Below are 21322 nucleotides of genomic sequence, written 5' to 3'. Positions count from 1 at the left end.
CGCAGACCCCAAAGGATACTAAAGGACAGTACCCGCCCAGCCACAACCTGTTCACCCTGCTGCCTTCTGGAAACAATAGAAGTTTCTGCTGCCAGACTGTAGAGCAGCTTCCCCCCCCCCAGTTATTGGACTGGTAAACTCTAGTTCATCCTTAGCACTCCTCCACTGATTATAATTTATTTCTGTTTATTATAATGGCTTCTATACAGTGCCTTGCGAGGGTGTTCGGCCCCCTTGAATTTTTCGACCTTTTGCCACATTTCGGGCTTCAAACATAAAGATATAAAACTGTAATTTTTTGTGAAGAATCAACAACAAGTGGGACACAATCATGAAGTGGAACAAAGTTTATTGGATATTTCAAACTTTTTAACAAATAAAAAACTGAAAAATTGGGCGTGCAAAATTATTCAGCCCCTTTACTTTCAGTGCAGAAAACTTTATCCAGATGTTCTGTGAGGATCCCTGAATGATGCAATGTTGACCTAAATGACTAATGATGATAAATAAAATCCATTTGTGTGTAATCAAGTCTCCGTATAAATGCACCTGCTCTGTGATAGTCTCAGAGGTCTGTTTAAAGCGCAGAGAGCATAATGAAGAACAAAAAAACACCAGGCAGGTCCGAGATACTGTTGTGGAAGCCGGTTTGGATACAAAAAAGATTTCCCAAGCTTTAAACATCCCAAGGAGCACTGTGCAAGTGATAATATTGAAATGGAAAGAGTATCAGATCACTGCAAATCTACAAAGACCCGGCCGTCTGTCTAAACTTCCAGCTCAAACAAGGAGAAGACTGATCAGAGATGCAGCCAAGAGGCCCATGATCACTCTGAATGAACTGCAGAGATCTACAGCTGAGGTGGGAGAGTCTGTCCAATGGGACAACAATCAGTCGTATACTGCACAAATCTGGCCTTTATGGAAGAGTGGCAAGAAGAAAGACATTTCTTAAAGATATCCATAAAAGTGTCACATGGGAGACACACCAAACATGTGGAAGAAGGTGCTCTGGTCAGATGAAACAAAAATTGAACTTTTTGGCAACAATTTAAAAAGTTATGTTTGGCATAAAAGCAACACAGCTCATCACCCTGAACACACCATTCCCACTGTCAAACATGGTGGTGGCAGCATCATGGTTTGGGCCTGCTTTTCTTCAGCAGAGAAAGGGAAGATGGTTAAAATTGATGGGAAAATGGATGGAGCGTGTGAAGGGATGGCGTCCGCGCCTCTAGTCCAATACAAAGGTAACTCCGGTGCGTAACTCCAAAATATAGATCAAAGTAAAGAAGAAAAGTCCGCACACAGAAATCCTACTAATGTGAAACATTTATTAAATGCCGAAAAAACTCTAATGGCCAAAGATGCTAAGATACAAACGTTTCGGGCTTAGCCCATCATCAATGTAATTAGTTCACCTGACTCTGTGACGTCACTTATATATCTACGTATCCGCTACTCAGACAATACATACCCAATTTTGCTTCTTAAGAGTGTCTATAATGGTAAATCCCAGAACTTCCATTTGAAACTTTTGAATTCCACTATACTTCTTCAATTTCCATTCCAAAGCAACCTGATTAATCGTGAAAATCATGTATGGACACACAAATATGAAGATACACTAAACATATAAAGTCATATATTACCCCGAATTATCAGACAACAAATTATATAAAAAACAAAATATATATATATACACAAACACAAGAAATATATATATATAAAAAAAATAATAATAAATATATCTATATATATACATATCCATATCGCCATATATTCAGCAGTGTTATATAATATCATATATTTTATGCATGACCTAGAGATTAATATCAAAGGACCTACATTAAGACTCTATGTACACCCATTATAGTCTATGCTGTGAACGAAACAATTCTCAAAAACAATTCTCAAAAACACCAGATACACCTCTGTTTCCCAAAATATCCTCACAAAACCAGAATGGTTCACAAGAAACAAGATAAATTTAATTCTTCATTTAAACCGCCCGGGTGCACTGTTCTTAAGGTGGAGATCCAAAAACATTCCCTTTGGAGCAGTTTTCTTTCTAGGTCCCCTCCCCTGCGTGCGGGTTTAACATGTTCAATAATTGTAAAACTCAGGGAGGATAAAGGATGTTTTGCGTCAGAAAAATGTTTAGCGATCGGAGATTTTTCATCCTTTCGTCTGATCGCACTGTTATGTTCAATGATACGTGTTTTTATGGCTCTATTCGTTTTCCCTACGTATTGTTTTCGGCACGGACATGTGATCAAATATACCACGTTCGATGTTAAGCAAGTCGTAAATTGTTTAATTTTATATGTCTGATCCGTGACCGAACAAGTGAAAGATGTAGCTTTCTTGGTATTATTCCTACATGCCGCGCATGTGCGACAGGGAAAGAACCCACTAATATTTCTTAAACGTCCTTCCTTCGAGTTCTGCATTATATGACTATCAGCTTTAACCAACATGTCCCTAATATTTCTAGCTCTATAATGAGAAAATAGGGGTAATTCAGCAAACAAATTACGTCCTATCGGGTCACTCCTCAGTACATGCCAATGTTTACGTATAGATTCTTTGATGTGATGACTCTGTCGTGTATAAGTTGTAGTGCAGATCAATGGGGCATTTTTCGTTCTCTTAGGGATGATCTCATTATTATTAACCCTATTCAAAGCTTCTTCAAGCCAGGTAGATGGATACCCTCTCAAACTAAATTGTTTGTACATCTTCCTAATTTCTGTATTAAAGTCAGACTCGTTAGTGCAGATACGTTTGATTCTCAAAAACTGCGTATATGGAAGCCCTCTTTTCAAATACGTAGGATGCGCACTCGAAGCATGTAAAATGCTGTTTTTGTCGGTAGGTTTAGTATACAAGGTGGTGACGAACTTATCACCCTCTCTGAATACTCTAGTGTCAAGGAAAGAGACAGATCTAGCATCCCAAACCGCACTGAATTTGATTGTTTCAATCATATTATTCAAATGTACCAGAAACTCATTAAACAATTCAACACTCCCTTCAAATACACAAAACACATCATCCACATATCTTTTCCACATCACAATGTTATCATAGAATGGATTATTATTCCACACATATCTCTCCTCTAGATATCCCATAAATAGGCAAGCATAATCCGGTGAAAATCTTGATCCCATGGCTGCCCCTTGTTTTTGTAAATAGTACTTATCTCCAAAGAGAAAAAAATTTTTATACAACAAAATGGAAATCATATCCATAAGGAAAGTGGTAGGAGGGTTTTTATCCGTCCGTAAATTCAAAAAGTATTCAATGGCAATCATACCTTTCTCATGTGGAATGTTTGTATACAGTGACACCACATCCATCGTAGCAAGGAAGATGTTCTGAGTCGTGTTCTCAATATGTAACTTGGACAATTGTTCAATGAAGTCCCCGGTGTTTCTGAGGTAGGAAGGTAGCGTCACAACTAATGATCTTAAAATCCGATCTATGTACACCGACATGGGTTCCAAAAGGCTGTCATTGCATGCTACAATCGGACGTCCCGGTGGGTTGGTGTAGTCGGATGGTTATTGCACAGAAATTTCTGCTCGGCCTGACTAATGTATCCTTTCTCATATGCATCAAGCAAAAAATTATCAATTTCCTGTTTGAACTTCCCAGTCGGATTACGTTCCAAAACTTCATAACAATCTCCATTCGCAAGTTGTGATCGTATTTCTGATGTATATTTCTGTCGATCCATGAGTACTATCCCACCACCTTTATCCGCTGGTTTCCAAATAACCTCGTGTTTTTTAGCAAGTGAAACCAATGTTCTCTGTTCATAAATGCCATAATCTTTCCTTTTAGTTTCTGACATCATATTCTCAATATCCTCGTCGACGAGGTTGCAGAAGGTAGTGATGGCAGCATTATTTACTGGAGGGCAGAAAACGCTTCTAGGTTTTAAAGTGCGTGTGTATTCGTACGTCGGGGCCTCTGTAAGTGTATTGTCCTTGTGGAAGAAATATTTCAACTTAATAGATCTATAAAATTTAAACATTTCTACCCTAAGCATAAAGGGATCTGTATGAGTCGGAGGGACATACGATAAACCTTTGTTCAACACACGTAACTCTGTTGAGGATAGATGTATATCAGAGAGATTAAATACCAGTTGTTGTGGATTATTAGGGGAATCATCCTGTCTCACAGTTGTGTCTTCCGCCCCTTTCTTCTTCCTCTGCCCTTTACCTCGTTGTCCCCTTCTGGTCTTCCTTTTTGTCTTGTACGGTAACTTCTCCGAATTGGAGCAGTCTCTTCCAGTTCTGTATCTTCCTCCCGTAAAAAATCGGGATCGGAATCAGAGGGGTATTCAGAGCTAGAGCCAGAAGTGTATGATCGTGTACTGCCAAAATTTACCCGTTTCTTCTGCTTCATACCAGATGTAGCGGCTTGGAGACGCCAGGGGTAGACCTTGCCATCTCGATAATCCATGGTGTCTCTCCGTAATTTCCTAAGTTTTATCTTGTGTGTTTCATCTTTATATTTCTCTGTAGTTTTTCTCCTCCAATGTACCAAAGGCCAGTGGTTCCATAGATGCCTGGATCTTCGTTCTAATCTCTCCAATCTCCATCTGTGTCTTAGCCAGTTCCTTCTGTGTATATTCAATGATGAGCACCATCAGATCAAGAGAGGCTTTATTCATAATTTCGCACCATTTCGTGCAGAACTCGTCATCCGTCCGGCCCAATGTAGGTGCCTTTTGTATACGTAGACCTCTCGGTATTCTTTTGGATCGAACATATTCGCTTAATGTAATGCCGTGAAGATGCAATCTCACCTCTTTGAGTTCCAAGTGCTTAATCTTCCGTGTAAAATCCTCTGTAGACGGATTCCTCTCACTTAAAAATCCAGTGTCGGGAAATAAAATGTTATCAATATCCGCTTCAGTGTAAGTTAAAGTGCGGGCATGTGCATCTGTCAGGCCTCTGATTTCAGCAAAAGAGGACATGATCCACTCTCAATGTAAAGTGGCGGCAAGCAGGACAAAGCCAAATGGAAATGATACGTGTGAAGGGATGGCGTCCGCGCCTCTAGTCCAATACAAAGGTAACTCCGGTGCGTAACTCCAAAATATAGATCAAAGTAAAGAAGAAAAGTCCGCACACAGAAATCCTACTAATGTGAAACATTTATTAAATGCCGAAAAAACTCTAATGGCCAAAGATGCTAAGATACAAACGTTTCGGGCTTAGCCCATCATCAATGTAATTAGTTCACCTGACTCTGTGACGTCACTTATATATCTACGTATCCGCTACTCAGACAATACATACCCAATTTTGCTTCTTAAGAGTGTCTATAATGGTAAATCCCAGAACTTCCATTTGAAACTTTTGAATTCCACTATACTTCTTCAATTTCCATTCCAAAGCAACCTGATTAATCGTGAAAATCATGTATGGACACACAAATATGAAGATACACTAAACATATAAAGTCATATATTACCCCGAATTATCAGACAACAAATTATATAAAAAACAAAATATATATATATACACAAACACAAGAAATATATATATATAAAAAAAAATAATAATAAATATATCTATATATATACATATCCATATCGCCATATATTCAGCAGTGTTATATAATATCATATATTTTATGCATGACCTAGAGATTAATATCAAAGGACCTACATTAAGACTCTATGTACACCCATTATAGTCTATGCTGTGAACGAAACAATTCTCAAAAACAATTCTCAAAAACACCAGATACACCTCTGTTTCCCAAAATATCCTCACAAAACCAGAATGGTTCACAAGAAACAAGATAAATTTAATTCTTCATTTAAACCGCCCGGGTGCACTGTTCTTAAGGTGGAGATCCAAAAACATTCCCTTTGGAGCAGTTTTCTTTCTAGGTCCCCTCCCCTGCGTGCGGGTTTAACATGTTCAATAATTGTAAAACTCAGGGAGGATAAAGGATGTTTTGCGTCAGAAAAATGTTTAGCGATCGGAGATTTTTCATCCTTTCGTCTGATCGCACTGTTATGTTCAATGATACGTGTTTTTATGGCTCTATTCGTTTTCCCTACGTATTGTTTTCGGCACGGACATGTGATCAAATATACCACGTTCGATGTTAAGCAAGTCGTAAATTGTTTAATTTTATATGTCTGATCCGTGACCGAACAAGTGAAAGATGTAGCTTTCTTGGTATTATTCCTACATGCCGCGCATGTGCGACAGGGAAAGAACCCACTAATATTTCTTAAACGTCCTTCCCAGCTAACAATTTTACGTTGTGGAAGCGTTCCCGGAACGTCTTGCGAAGGTTTGGAAAACGTTTATTTTTTGGCGTTCTTACAGCGTTGGAGGCGTCCAGTTTTTTGGACGTGGTATTAACGTTAATGTGTGGTTATAAGAACGTTATTCCAAACGTTTTTAGAAAGGTTCAGTCTGTTGTTATATTAATGGTCTAATAACGTTTTTAAAAACGTTATTGAAACGTTCCATTCACCATTATATTCATGTTCTAGGAACGTTTTTCTAACGTTTGTAACAGGTTATAAAAACATTGTTTAAACGTTCTTACACAGTACAAACGTCCAGTTTTTTAGACGTAGTATTAACGTTATTGTTTGGTTACAAGAACGTTTTTAAAAACGTTTCTAGAATGGTTTGGTTTGTTGTTATGTTAATGTTCTAAGAACATGTTTCAAAACGTTATTAAAACATTCCAATCACCATGATATTAATGTTCTAAGGACGTTTTTAAAACTGTTCTTGAAACGTCCCATTTGCCATTATATTAATGTTCTAGGAACGTTTTTCTACCGTTTGTAACTGGTTATAAAAACATTGTTTAAACGTTCCTACACAGTACAAACGTCCAGTTTTTTAGACGTAGTATTAACGTTATTGTTTGGTTACAAGAACGTTTTTAAAAACGTTTCTAGAATGGTTCGGTTTGTTGTTATGTTAATGTTCTAAGTAGGGATGGGCATTCGATTAAGTTTTCTTTGTCGATCGTCGGGAGAATTAACGATCGACTATCGATTAATCATTAATATTTTTATAATAAAATTTGTTATTTAACTTTTATACTTAAAAAATGCAATGAATACAAATATACAGCTTGTTTTTCCTCAATGAGACCTTTATTACAAGATCAACTTGTGGCAGACAGTTAAACTATGTTTCAAACATATATGTGCGTGCATGTGCGGTGCTCTAAAGCAGCGGAACCTGCAGCTGCGAGCCAGCGTTCTTAAACAGAGACCTCATTAGTTCCAAAATAAAAAAAACAAAAAACAGATTCATGTTTAACATTAAATTAAACAAAAAACATAATACTTAGATCTGAAAGGTTTTGTCAAAATGTAACTCAAAATTATTCAAGCCAGAAGAAAGTGCAAGATATTAGCCTTCCTAACATTAGGCTATAACAAATTAGGCATTAAAGCCTTGTGAAAAATAACTAACTTTAGTAACTCGCATAAAACTTCTGCACCAGTCTACTGATTTTTTTTTTGAGAAATAAAAACATGTTTTGGGGTCAGACGCGACCGCAACCCATGGTGACCGTCAGTCCAGCCGCCGCCGAAAACAGCCGCTCCGAGTAGACTGACCGGGATGCACAGGTACCTCAGCGCTAACTTGGCTTATTCCGCATACAGAGTATGTGTGAAACAGCGTGCGTTTTGTGAGCCCCATTCATTATTGTTTAATTATACTTACATAGTCTTTTAGTTTTTATTTGTTGTAAAACAACAGTAGACACAAATTTACTATGGTCTCCAACTCCACAATATAGCCTACCATAACCATGTTATTTGTAGTAAAATTGCGGAAATACAAATCGTTTTTTATCTGGAAAAAAAACATTTTCACAATGATAAAATCATGGCTAATTTTCCTAAGGTAGTAATTACAAAATTATATGTGTTTGAAAGACGGAGATGCGCACCTGTCAATCTATTACATAACAGAGCGAGGCCAGAGACAAATGTGCTCATAAACGGGAGTAATATGGAATAATGTGTGCATCTTTGAATAATTGTAAGTATACATTACTTTTAAATATATTTTGTCATATAAAGTTTTGAGACATGGCCTAATAATGCTTTTTTCACTGTTATTGCTCATTTAGACTTTTTGTGCGGGTAACAGCGTTTTTGACGCATTTACCTCAGAGATTATTTTAGCAATATTGCTTTTTTCCGATAATAATAATACAATTTATATTTCAATCCTGTTTCATTGTCTATTTATTTATTTCATTATGCTGTTATGTTAATGTGAGGATATTTATTTGCCATATGAAACGTGCCGTTAAATGAATACTTTTATATAATATTCAAATTATATGCGGAATAATGTCTGCATCTTTGAATAACTGTAGGAATACAGTTGCTTATTTTTGTCATAAAGTTTTGAGAAATAATAATATTGTGAGGATTTATTTCCATATGAGACGCTTTTTGTCGTTGAATACTCTCGTTTATTATTTGGAAATCATATACATACATAGTAGGAAATATATAATGTGGAAGGGTAGACTTGCAAAGTTACTCTGCTTATTTTTATTTATGATATATGTGGAGATAAATAAAGCATTGCAAAACTGCTGATTTGATCCATTCAGATCCTGACCACCAGGCTAGAGATTTTAAACATCCTTAATTCACACTTACTAGTCTGTCAAATAATATCTAAAATATATTGTTTTGTGAAAAAAAAAATGATGCTTTGTTCTATTGTTTATGCGGAAAAGTGTTCACAGAAAGTGTCAATAACATGAACGTTTTATATGCAGAATAAGCGGTCAGCAGCGCACTGCAACGAGTGCTTGACGGATTCGCCGCACACATACGCAAACGCACTGCATACTGAGTATTTGTGCAGGAGTTAGATAAAAAAATGCATTCGATTAATTGATAACAAATTAACGTTATCGACGAAATTCTTAACAATCAATTATCGATCGTCGATTTATTATGCCCATCCCTAGTTCTAAGAACGTGTTTCAAAACGTTATTAAAACATTCCAATCACCATGATATTACTGTTCTAAGGACGTTTTTAAAACCGTTCTTGAAACGTCCCATTTGCCATTATATTAATGTTTTAGGAACGTTTTTCTAACGTTTGTAACTGGTTACAAAAACATTCGGTTGAATCGTTCTAGGAACGTTAAAAACATCCAGTTTTTTAGACGTAGTATTAACGTTATTGTTTGGTTACAAGAACGTTTTTAAAAACGTTTCTAGAATGGTTCGGTTTGTTGTTATGTTAATGTTCTAAGAACGTGTTTCAAAACGTTATTAAAACATTCCAATCACCATGATATTACTGTTCTAAGGACGTTTTTAAAACCGTTCTTGAAACGTCCTATTTGCCATTATATTAATGTTCTAGGAACGTTTTTCTAACGTTTGTAACTGGTTACAAAAACATTCGGTTGAAACGTTCTAGGAACGTTAAAAACGTCCAGTTTTTTAGACGTAGTATTAACGTTATTGTTTGGTTACAAGAACGTTTTTAAAAACGTTTCTAGAATGGTTTGGTTTGTTGTTATGTTTATGTTCTAAGAACATGTTTCAAAACGTTATTAAAACATTCCAATCACCATGATATTACTGTTCTAAGGACGTTTGTAAAACGTTCTTAAAACATTCTATTCACCATTATATTAATGTTCTCAAAACGTTTTTCTAACGTTTGTGACAGGTTATAAAACCATTATGTTTTAAACGTCCTTAGAACGTTAAAAGCATCCAGTTTTTTAGACGTAGTATTAACGTTACTGTTTGGTTATAAGAACGTTATTTAAAACGTTTTTAGAAAGGTTCAGTCTGTTGTTGTAATAATGTTCTAAGAACATTTTTAAGAACGTTATTAAAACGTTCCATTCACCATTATATTAATGTTCTCAGAACGTTTTTCTAACGTTTGTAACAGGTTACAAAAACATTATGTTCTAAACGTTCTTAGAACGTGAAAAACTACGTTTTGACATTTTTATAAACTTTGTTTGGTTATGATAACGTTATTAGAAAGTTTTTTAGAACGTTCCAGTCTTGTTATAAAAATGTTCTGATAACTTTAAAACATTATAATGTTTCATCCCCATTATATTAACGTTTTCCTAACGTTTGCATTAAATTATAAAAACTTTGCTGAAGGTTTTTTTGGTTATAAGAACATTATTCAAAACATTTTTAGAGGAACATTCAAGTCACTTGTCAGGGACAGAAGACAACAGAGGCAGAGAGTAAAATCAAACAGTTTATTAAAAGTTGTGGTAAATTGTAATGGTAAAAAATGAAAGTCCAGGTGAAGAGCAGGCACAAACACACCACCCAGTCACAGTTGTATTCCAGAGTATCCAAATATCCAACACAGATGATGACAATGACTGGAAGCCTCTGGTAGATAGAGTCAGATTAGTCCATGCAGCATACAAACATTGCTAGCACTGGACAGTGTGTTAGTGTGTGAGAGTCTTAAATGGTGCAGAGATGATAAGGTGTGTCAGGTGATCGTGATTAGTAATTGGGTGATTTTGATCTGGTGAAGTGAGTGAGGGAAAAACCTGGCAAATCCGTTTCATCACTCATATAAACAATGTTTTTTTATATATATTTTAAAAAATAACATTCCTTTCACTTAAATATTCTCAAAGTTTTTGTATGTAAATGTTATTGCAATTATATTTGTCTCTAAAATTCCAATATAAAAATTATAAAATGGAAAGCTAAAAGATTATTCATTAGCCTTCCCACCCCACAGTTGAGTCAAGACTGGAACATTGAAATAATCAATTAGATTAAAATAAAATGTGACTGAATCACAAAAACCAGTCATAAGTAGCACAGGTATATTTGTAGCAATAGCCAACAATTCATTTTATAGCTCAAAATTTTAGATTTTTATTTATGCCAAAAAGCATTAGGATATTAATCTAGGACTAGGCATTTTTATTTTTCTCATCCTTACATTTACTTAAATTTCTTTAAATCTAGGGCTGGGCCGATACAACTTTTTCATGTCTGATACCGATGTCGATACCATAACCTTGAGTATTTGTTGATACCTAAACCTAACCAGTTACAAACGTTAGACAAACGTTCTTAAAACGTTACATAATGATAAATTGAAGGTTTCAAGAACGGTTTTAAAAACGTCCTTAGAACATAAATATCATGGTGAATGGAGTGTTTTAATAACGTTTTGAAACACGTTCTTAGAACAGTAATATAACAGTAAACCAAACCATTCTAGAAATGTTTTTAAAAACGTTCTTGTAACCAAACAATAACGTTAATACTACGTCTAAAAAACTGGACGTTTTTAACGTTCCTAGAATGTTTCAACCGAATGTTTTTGTAACCAGTTACAAACGTTAGAAAAACGTTCCTAGAACGTTAATATAATGGCAAATGGGACGTTTCAAGAACGGTTTTTAAAACGTCCTTAGAACAGTAATATCATGGTGATTGGAATGTTTTAATAACGTTTTAAAACACGTTCTTAGAACAGTAATATAACAGTAAACCGAACCATTCTAGAAACGTTTTTAAAAACGTTCTTGTAACCAAACAATAACGTTAATACTACGTCTAAAAAACTGGACGTTTGTACTGTGTAGGAACGTTTAAACAATGTTTTTATAACCAGTTACAAACGTTAGAAAAACGTTCCTAGAACATTAATATAATGGCAAATGGGACGTTTCAAGAACAGTTTTTAAAACGTCCTTAGAACATTAATATCATGGTGATTGGAATGTTTTAATAACGTTTTAAAACGCGTTCTTAGAACAGTAATATAACAGTAAACCGAACCATTCTAGAAACGTTTTTAAAAACGTTCTTGTAACCAAACAATAACGTTAATACTACGTCTAAAAAACTGGACGTTTGTACTGTGTAGGAACGTTTAAACAATGTTTTTATAACCAGTTACAAACGTTAGAAAAACGTTCCTAGAACATTAATATAATGGCAAATGGGACGTTTCAAGAACAGTTTTTAAAACGTCCTTAGAACATTAATATCATGGTGATTGGAATGTTTTAATAACGTTTTAAAACACGTTCTTAGAACAGTAATATAACAGTAAACCGAACCATTCTAGAAACGTTTTTAAAAACGTTCTTGTAACCAAACAATAACGTTAATACTACGTCTAAAAAACTGGACGTTTGTACTGTGTAGGAACGTTTAAACAATGTTTTTATAACCAGTTACAAACGTTAGAAAAACGTTCCTAGAACATTAATATAATGGCAAATGGGACGTTTCAAGAACAGTTTTTAAAACGTCCTTAGAACATTAATATCATGGTGATTGGAATGTTTTAATAACGTTTTGAAACAGGTTCTTAAAACATTAACATAACAACAAACCGAACCATTCTAGAAACGTTTTTAAAAACGTTCTTGTAACCAAACAATAACGTTAATACTACGTCTAAAAAACTGGACGTTTGTACTGTGTAAGAACGTTTAAACAATGTTTTTATAACCTGTTACGAACGTTAGAAAAGCGTTCTGAAAACATGAATATAATGGTAAATGGAACGTTTCAATAACGTTTTTAAAAACGTTATTAGACCATTAATATATCAACAGACTGAACCTTTCTAAAAACGTTTTGAATAACGTTCTTATAACCACACATTAACGTTAATACCACGTCTAAAAAACTGGACACTTTTAACATTGTAAGAACGTTAAAAAATAAACGTTTTCCAAACTTTTGTAAGACATTCCGGGAACGTTTTTATAACGTAAAATTGTTAGCTGGGATACTGCATATCGGATCGGCTCACCCCAATTTAAATCCCCAGAAGATACATTTTTATGCTAACATTTTTAGAATATTCCACTATGCAATGGTAATGTTGTAATGCTAACAATACAATTATAAAGTTTTCAATGCTACCATTTTAAGAACCTTACATTGCATACAGAATAGTAAAATTTTCAATGCTAGGGTATGAAGAACTTTCTGTTAACTATGCAGTTATAATGTTTTTAATTTTACTGTTTTAAGAACGTTACATTACATACACAACAGTAACGTTTCAATGCTAGGGTATGAAGAACGTTCTGCTAACTATGCAATGAAAACGTTGTCAATGCTACCCTTTTAAGAACATTACATTACATACACAATGGTAACGTTTTCAATGCTACAGTTTTAAGAACAGTACATTACATACACAATAGTAACGTTTTCAATACTAGGGTATGAAGAACGTTCTGCTAACTATGCAAATATAATGTTTGCAATGCTACCGTTTGAAGAACGTTACATTACATATACAATAGTAACGTTTTCAATGCTAGGGTGTGTAGAACGTTCTGCTAACAATGCAATTATAACGTTTTCAATGCTACTGTTTTAAGAACGTTACATTACATACACAATGGTAACTAGGGGTGTCACGATTCTCCAAATCCTCGATTCGATTACATTTTCGATTCTGATGTCACGATTCAATTCGATTCTCGATTTTTAAATGATTTTTTTAAGACAAAAAATTATATGCCTTTATTATTATTATTATTATTATAGTTTCACATTAACATGCACATTGCGTGCTTTTCCTCGCATAGGGGGTTGTGGGCTTTACTTTACGCGAGAGAGCTTGTAGAGAGAGAATTCCTTCATGCACGCAGATAGACCAATGCGCGCGTCTTGGACTCCTATTATCTGAACTAAAACCGGTGCGTCATAAGCAGCTGCGCTTCTCTCTGTCTCACGTGCATGCGCATCTCGCATCTGTCCAAAGTCTAAACATAAACTAAAGTAATAATCCTTACGTATTTGTTCAGTTTTATGCGTTTCATGCGAGCTGAGGCAAACTATACCTTTTGTTTAAAAGTAAACCCGCTGCATCTTGGCGGCTCTCTCGTGCACGTGCAGAGAGCTGCGCTCTGTCCGAAGGCAGATCACTACCCAGCAAGCAATAGCCGTCATTTCAACGTCTCGTTTCAGTATAGACCCGATATAGCCGGGCTGTGCCAAGCCCATATCTAGCCCAAATAAACTTTAATTTGGTTACATGTGGTTTTTGACAAAAAAATTTGTGAGATGTATGCTATTTCATCATGTAAGAAAAGTTAACAGCGATTACAAGGTATTTCGTTTCATTTCTATAAAGTGTTTTATGCATCGTCTGTACGTAGTCACAATTTAGCTCATAAATAGACCGACTACGAATAAACCAGGTTTAGCCCAGAAATAACCATGAATTTAATTACATGTTGTTTTTCCAAAATGATTTGTGAGATGTATGATATTTAATCATGTAAACAAAGTTCAATGATTAAGGTATTTTGTTTCATTTCTTTAAAGTGTTTTATGCACCGTCTGTACTTAGCCACTATTTAGCTTACAAATAGACCGACTACGAATAACCCACGTTTAGCCCAGAAATAACCATTAATGTAATTACATGTGGTTTTTGCCAAATAACTTGTGAGATGTATGGTATTTCATTGTGTAAGCAAAGTTAACAGCGATTACAAGGTTTGTTTAATTTCTTTAAAGTGTTTTATGCACCGTCGTACATATAGCCACTATTTAGCTCATAAATAGACCGACTACGAACAAACCATGTTTAGCCCAGAATAACCTTGAATTTAATAAAATTTTGTTTTTGCCAAAATAACTTGCAAGATGTATGATATTTCATCAGGCATGCAAAGACACCAGTGAATTCAAGATGTTTGGTTTTATTTATCTTATCTGAATATCTGCTGTCACGCATAACATTCATTATTGATAAACAAAATCCAGTTACAACTCCGAACCGCTAGATGGCAGCTGCAGTACACAAACACGAGGCCAGATCTCGCGAGAAAGATTTCCGCTGTTTGAAAATCAACAGCGAGCAGCCAGGAGGAAAGCAATCTTCCACACGCGTTTGATCTTGTAAGTGTTTTTTATTATTTTATTTTACATGTGTTTAAAATGTATTTACTTTATTTGTTGTTGGAATCGCGACATTCTTGCGGGTAACTTAACGTTAGAGTAAGTAACCCATGTTTTATAAAACCTAAACAGTACAACCTGCAATGTAATAAAATAGTGGAGGTAAATGTAACAGACGTTAAACTGAAGATTAACATGAGTGATTTGTAGGCTGCTTTTTAGTAACAGCAGTAACTTAGCTAAGTTATTACTGTGTTGCTTACAGTAATGTGGGCAGTTGTGCTTTACAATTATGCATACACAGATAGATTGTGGGGGATATCCATATGGATTTAACTTACAAGCCTTCAGTTTGTTGGAAAAAAGAGTTTTATTGTGTTAGTGAGGGCAAACTTGCAGGTCAGTGGGCATTAACCTTTAAGGTTGGTAAACACTTGTACACTGAAGCATACATTACTGTACAATTACTGACATATGCATGTGCTATTCAGGTGTCAAAGCTGTGTGAAACTGAAGGGAGAAACTTGAGAGACCGTGCCGGAAGAATGCTGGACAGGTAAATTCTATAAACATGCAATATTAATAAGACATTGTGGTGTCAACGCAGTTTTTTTATGTGGTCTCAAAAAAATATGTCAGTCTGCAACTGTTAACGACATTATCTTTTGTATTTTAGAGTTCACTAAGATTCATTAATTTCAAAGTTCAACATGAATGGTGGTGGTCCACGGCAGAAGCAAGCATTTGAAAAAACATCAGTTCTCAGTTATTAAAGGTAAGTGTGTTTGTATGTAGTTTTAGGCTGAATGGTGTTTCACAAAATAATACTTTTAATATGACATTAGGCCATGTGAGGAGTAATTGACAACAGTCCGGTACTGCCTTAATATTTTCTAAATATTAAAAGCCCCAGATTAAATGACTCTTTGCCGATACAACAGTTAACTCACCCATACAATATTGTTTAGATGTTTTATGTCCATAAGATTGTATTGTGAATATTTTATGCTTGGCATCTTAAAGGAATAGTCTACCCTTTTGCCATATTAAACTATGTTATTACCTCAACCTAGACGAATTAACCTATCTTTTTCAATGCGTGCACTGTACAGTGTGTTGTTAATGTGTTAGCATTTAGCCTAGCCCCATTTATTCCTATGGTACCAAAAAAAAGTTTTATTTTGTGGCACCATACTTACTGGTATAACTCCTCATGTAACAGTCTTTAAATAGGGAAAACACGGAAGTGTTTGGTGGCTTCCCTGTTTGGTACCATAGGAATGAATGGGTCTAGGCTAAATGCTAACACATTCACGACGCGCTATACAGTGCACGCATTGAAAAAAGATAGATATGTATTAATTTGTCTAAGTTGAGGTAATAACATAGTTTAATATGGCAAAAGGGTAGAGTATTCCTTTAAAGGGCAGGGTATTTGATTTTGAAAAATACTAACTTTAGCCTACACGCACCAACCAGAAGCACACTCCTATCTCATTAACCAGTAAGACTGACAAAGTGAATAACATTACCAAAATAACCAAATTAAAAACAGCACGTTTAGAAATTTGAAAAGATAAATATCATTGCACTAATTCGTAAAGGAACACAAACTACATAAGCAACACGTTTCATTAAAATACAATCTGAATCCATCAAAATAGAATCACACTGTATACCTACCTTTCCAAAAGAAACACTGCAACGACCCTTTCAGACCTGTAGCTGTTTCCATCTTGCAGAGAAGCAGTGAAGTTACCAATGTTAATTTGGGTTTTTGCTCTTTGCTCATCCAGATGTTTTTTTTTTTTTTTTGTTTCAAAATGTTTGAACAGGGTGTGAAGTGGCATGCAAAACACGTTCACAGAAGAGGGGCAAAAATTTAATGCGTCCAATTAGGCATGGGCCGGAATGAGATTCTGGATGATAACCATAAGCAAAAATACCACGTTGTTGCGGTATTGCCATTGTGACACTAAAATGTGTTATTTTCAAATGTCTGCATATTAAAACATCAACTTTTCAACTGGACACAATACATTTTATTTTTAAACAACAAACAACGTTTATGCCAGTTTAAAATAAAGCCTTTAAATGATAATATTCTTTCAGTTGTAAATGTAAACATGAATTCAATTACATGATTTAATTCACTTTGTGTAAACACAGTTCATACATTGAAAACGGTATCACAGAAATTTTTTGTGGTTTTTAAAACCTTGACTCTGAAAATCTCGGTATACCTTTAAACTGGTAACTGGCCCATGTCCAAATATTGCATTGGGTCGGGGTTCAATGATTTGTTGAACGTTTTTTGGTCCTACGCCTTTTACAGATGACACAAATATATAAAAATACACATTAGACAACTTAACATAGTGATTGCTATCAAGACTTGAGGAGACTTTCAACCAGCATTACTAAAATGTTTCTGGATCAAAATCAGATACCCTGCCTTTAAGCCTCTTTTGCTAGTTCCAGAATGTCATTAAACACAAGCAGAGAAACATGCACTTGTGTTTGTAGTAATGAGAACGGTATGATTACTGTTGCCTGTCAATATTTATATATGACTTCTTCGAAAGAGAATGACTATCACATTTAATATAAAGCAAAATACTTGTCTCATGCATTCTTTTCATATTTTGCAGATGCTGTGTTGAACAACTTTCCAGCAGCAACAGAACTGGAAGTGAAGGATGCCAATGGGGGCATTTCAAACAGGCACCAGGGAGGACGTGGTGTATAGAAATTAGTCCAATTAATAAGTTGAAGTGAACTGAAGATAGTTTGTTAATGTTTAGATGTTATTTCATTTTTAAAATTGTATTTTGTTATTTATTCCTTTATTTTGTTACTGTTTTATTCTTTTTGTTAAAAGTAGTTTTTCTTATCATTTTGTCTTATCTGAATTTCTATTGTATTAACAATATTTTTTGTAATAAATTGCATGATTGTATGTTTATGAGAACCTGTTTTAATGGATTAAAAAGAATTCTTTAGCCATTCTTTTGTTGTTTATTAGACACATATGTGTAGTCATTTAATAGCCGTCTATTTAACGGCTAGTCTATTTTTGGGCTATGATAGACGTCTACTAGATTTTCACTGACAGCCCAAAATTAGCCTTGTTTTAGCCTAGACCCACATTCACCGTCTATTAGACGTATATATGTAGACGTTTAATAGTCGTCTATTTAACGGCTAGTCTATTCTTGGGCTATGATAGACGTCTACTAGATTTTCACTGACAGCCCAAAATTAGCCTTGATTTAGCCTAGACGTCAGGGGGGTGTTTAGACGGCTACTAGACGTCTATTAGACGCAAAATTGCTTGCTGGGTAGGTAGTAATCCTGTTTATGATATGCATTTCAAGGAGCAATAAATCCCTCGTGTTTAAAATATAAAACGCGTTCCGCTGGATGGATGTTTTTAGGGGCACTTCTGAGAGTTTATTTCCCCCCGCTTGGCAAGCCGACCGGACGTGACATGGGGGCGTGGCAACATCGACGATCCAATTTTTTAATTCGAAGTTCGAGGTTGTGACTTAATTTCGATCGATTTCGATTTAAAATCGAAATCGTGACACCCTTAATGGTAACGTTTTCAATGTTACCGTTTTAATAATGTTACATTACATACACAATAGTAACGTTTTCAATGTTACAGTTTTAAGAACGTTACATTACATACACAATGGTAACGTTTTTAAAGCTAGGGTGTGCAGAAAGTTCTGATAACAAAGCAATTATAACGTTTGCAATGCTACCGTTTTAAGAACATTATCTTACATACAAAATGCTAATGTTTTCAATGTTGCCGTTTTAAGAACGTTATATTACATACACAATGGTAACGTTTTCCATGCTAGGGTGTGCAGAATGCTCTGATAACAAAGCAATTATAACGTTTGCAATGCTACCGTTTTAAGAACGTTACATGACATACAAAATGGTAATGTTTTCAATGTTGATGTTTTAAGAACGTTACATTACATACACAATGGTAACGTTTTCAATGTTACCGTTTTAAGAACGTTATATTACATACACAATGGTAACGTTTTCAAGGCTAGGGTGTGCAGAATGTTCTGCTAACAAAGCAATTTTAACGTTGGCAATGCTACCGTTTTAAGAACGTTACATTACATACACAATGGTAACGTTTTTAATGCTAGGATGTGCAGAATGTTCTGATAACAAAGCAAATATAACGTTTGCAATACTACCGTTTTAAGAATGTTACATTACATACAAAATGGTAACGTTTTCAATGTTGCTGTTTTAAGAACGTTACATTACATACAAAATGGTAACGTTTTCAATGTGGCTGTTTTAAGAACGTTACATTACATACACAATGGTAACGTTTTCAATGTTACAGTTTTAAGAACGTTACATTACATACACAATGGTAACGTTTTTAAAGCTAGGGTGTGCAGAAAGTTCTGATAACAAAGCAATTATAACGTTTGCAATGCTACCGTTTTAAGAACATTATCTTACATACAAAATGCTAATGTTTTCAATGTTGCCGTTTTAAGAACGTTACATTACATACACAATGGTAACGTTTTCAATGTTACCGTTTTAAGAACGTTATATTACATACACAATGGTAACGTTTTCAAGGCTAGGGTGTGCAGAATGTTCTGCTAACAAAGCAATTTTAACGTTGGCAATGCTACCGTTTTAAGAACGTTACATTACATACACAATGGTAACGTTTTTAATGCTAGGATGTGCAGAATGTTCTGATAACAAAGCAAATATAACGTTTGCAATACTACCGTTTTAAGAATGTTACATTACATACAAAATGGTAACGTTTTCAATGTTGCTGTTTTAAGAACGTTACATTACATACAAAATGGTAACGTTTTCAATGTGGCTGTTTTAAGAACGTTACATTACATACACAATGGTAACGTTTTCAATGTTACAGTTTTAAGAACGTTACATTACATACACAATGGTAACGTTTTTAAAGCTAGGGTGTGCAGAAAGTTCTGATAACAAAGCAATTATAACGTTTGCAATGCTACCGTTTTAAGAACATTATCTTACATACAAAATGCTAATGTTTTCAATGTTGCCGTTTTAAGAACGTTACATTACATACACAATGGTAACGTTTTCCATGCTAGGGTGTGCAGAATGTTCTGATAACAAAGCAATTATAACGTTTTCAATGCTACCGTTTTAAGAACGTTACATGACATACAAAATGGTAATGTTTTCAATGTTGATGTTTTAAGAACGTTACATTACATACACAATGGTAACGTTTTCAATGTTACCGTTTTAAGAACGTTATATTACATACACAATGGTAACGTTTTCAAGGCTAGGGTGTGCAGAATGTTCTGCTAACAAAGCAATTTTAACGTTTGCAATGCTACCGTTTTAAGAACGTTACATTACATACACAATGGTAACTTTTTAAAGCTAGGATGTGCAGAATGTTCTGATAACAAAGCAAATATAACGTTTGCAATACTACCGTTTTAAGAAAGTTACATTACATACAAAATGGTAACGTTTTCAATGTTGCTGTTTTAAGAACGTTACATTACATACACAATTGTAACGTTTTCAATGTTGCTGTTTTAAGAACGTTACATTACATACACAATGGTAACGTTTTCAATGCTAGGGTATGTAAAACGTTCTGCAAACAATGCATTTATAACATTTGCAATGCTACCGTTTTAAGAACGTTATATTACATACAAAATGGTAATGTTTTCAATGTTGCCGTTTTAAGGACGTTACATTACATACACAGTGGTAACGTTTCCAATGCTAGGGGATGTAGAACGTTCTGCTAACAATGCAATTATAACGTTTGCAATGCTACCGTTTTAAGAATGTTACATTACATACACAATGGTAACATTTGCAATGCTTGGGTGTGTAGAACGTTCCACTAACAATACAATAAAAACGTTTCTAATGCTAACGTTTTAAGGACGTTTATTAATTGCAGATAACGTTAGGGAAACGTTCTACTAATGTTATTGCAAGAACGTTTTTGGATATCTTTGGGAGAACCTTAACAGAACGTTAGCCAAAGTTATAAGAACGTTCCCTGTTAGCTGGGTTCCTTCGAGTTCTGCATTATATGACTATCAGCTTTAACCAACATGTCCCTAATATTTCTAGCTACCTTCCTACCTCAGAGACACCGGGGACTTCATTGAACAATTGTCCAAGTTACATATTGAGAACACGACTCAGAACATCTTCCTTGCTACGATGGATGTGGTGTCACTGTATACAAACATTCCACATGAGAAAGGTATGATTGCCATTGAATACTTTTTGAATTTACGGACGGATAAAAACCCTCCTACCACTTTCCTTATGGATATG

General features: G+C 34.9%; 1 long non-coding RNA gene across 1 annotated transcript; it reads left to right on the top strand.

Annotated features, from left to right (window-relative positions):
* The first annotated feature begins 13962 nt into the window (after positions 1 to 13962).
* On the top strand, positions 13963 to 17953 carry LOC141350067 (uncharacterized). The gene is made up of 4 exons (XR_012358009.1): positions 13963 to 14947; positions 15439 to 15503; positions 15624 to 15722; positions 17599 to 17953. It is a non-coding gene; the product is annotated as an uncharacterized lncRNA (long non-coding RNA).
* The last annotated feature ends 3369 nt before the right edge of the window (positions 17954 to 21322 follow it).

This window comes from Misgurnus anguillicaudatus, chromosome 16 (genome assembly GCF_027580225.2).
Source record: "Misgurnus anguillicaudatus chromosome 16, ASM2758022v2, whole genome shotgun sequence".
Taxonomy (NCBI): domain Eukaryota; kingdom Metazoa; phylum Chordata; class Actinopteri; order Cypriniformes; family Cobitidae; genus Misgurnus; species Misgurnus anguillicaudatus.
Note: the sequence above shows the minus strand (reverse complement) of the source record. Positions and strands in the feature narration are given on the sequence as shown.